The sequence below is a fragment of the Apium graveolens genome, chromosome 9 (assembly GCF_009905375.1).
Source record: "Apium graveolens cultivar Ventura chromosome 9, ASM990537v1, whole genome shotgun sequence".
Lineage (NCBI taxonomy): Eukaryota > Viridiplantae > Streptophyta > Magnoliopsida > Apiales > Apiaceae > Apium > Apium graveolens.
Window position 1 is genome coordinate 140683369 of NC_133655.1, and position 1419 is coordinate 140684787.

Sequence of the window (1419 nt, forward strand, 5' to 3'; positions counted from 1 at the left end):
TACAATGAAAGTTGGCTTTTATCAGTTTCGTGTTATTCGATTAATATCATCACTGTCACATGCTAAAGGTAATAACAATGGCTATAGAAGGAATTAATAATGAAGTTGTGATCTCATGAGTGTTTTATTATTGATAAATTGAAGTGTTAGTTAAGTGGTTAATTAAGTAGTTACTTATGGTTAATATTTAATCAACAATTTTAAGTATTATCTTAACATCGAGAAGTAATCATACATTGGTGAGTGAGTTTAATTAGACAATAACTTAGTCTGAGTCTCTGAGGGAACGAACTAGAAAGTATTCTATATTACTTGCGAACGCGTATACTTGCGTGAATATTAGTGCGTGATTTCGCCCTAACAAGTTTTTGGCGCCGCTGCCGGGGACTCGGCGTATTTGTTTAGTTTATGTACTTACCATCATTGGTCATTAGGACTCAGTGATTAGGACGTAGTAGTTAATTACTCTTTTCGGTTGTGTTTCAGGTACTTTAGCAAGCGTTTATGCAAACTCGTTCTCGTGCTCGCAAGAGGACCTTAGATACAGCTGAGGAGAAAGACGAAGTTCTTGATACTCCGGAGAAGTTAGATTTTGAGGATTCGGATTCAGGAACTGAGCAGAAAGAACCAGTAAACATGGGAGATCGTATTGTTCAAGCTGATCCAGCTCTTATGGATTTTTCTCGGCCTAAAATTGATGACATTCAGTCAAGCATCCTTCATCCGGCTATTCAAGCTAACACCTTTGAAATCAAGCCGGGCACTATTCAGATGGTGCAGAATTCTGTTTCTTTTGGAGGAGCGGCAACTGAAGACCCCAACATGCACATAAGGAATTTTGTCGAGATCTGCAACACTTTTAAGTATAATGGCGTGACTGATGAGGCTATCAAGTTGAGGCTTTTCCCATTCTCACTGAGGGATAAGGCTAAAGACTAATTACATTCTGAACCAGCTGGGTCCATCACTACGTGGCAAGATCTTGCGCAAAAGTTTCTGGTGAAGTTTTATCCAATGGCAAAGACTGCTGCTATGAGGAGTGCTCTTACTCAGTTTGCGCAGCAACCTACAGAATCTATGTGCGAGGTTTGGGAACGCTACAAGGAAATGTTGAGAAAATGTCCACATCATGGAATGCCGGATTGGATGGTAATCACTGGTTTTTATAATGGTTTGGGGGCCCAATCTCGGCCCATGCTCGATGCAGCAGCTGGAGGCGCCTTATGGGCTAAAAGCTATACTGAGGCGTATAATCTTATCGAGACGATGGCTGCAAATGAGCATCAAAACCAAACTCAGAGGATGACGTCAGGCAAGGTAGCAGGTATTCTGGAAGTTGATGCAGCCACCGCTATTGCAGCCCAGCTCCAAGCGCTATCAATGAAGGTTGATTCTTTGGCTACGTATGGAGTTAATCAA

General features: G+C 41.4%; 1 non-coding gene across 1 annotated transcript; it reads right to left on the reverse strand.

Moving 5' to 3' along the window:
* Positions 1–1029: 1029 nt before the first annotated feature.
* LOC141688090 (small nucleolar RNA R71) lies at positions 1030–1136 on the reverse strand. Its single transcript, XR_012561556.1, has one exon. It is a non-coding gene; the product is annotated as a small nucleolar RNA R71 (small nucleolar RNA).
* Positions 1137–1419: the final 283 nt, after the last annotated feature.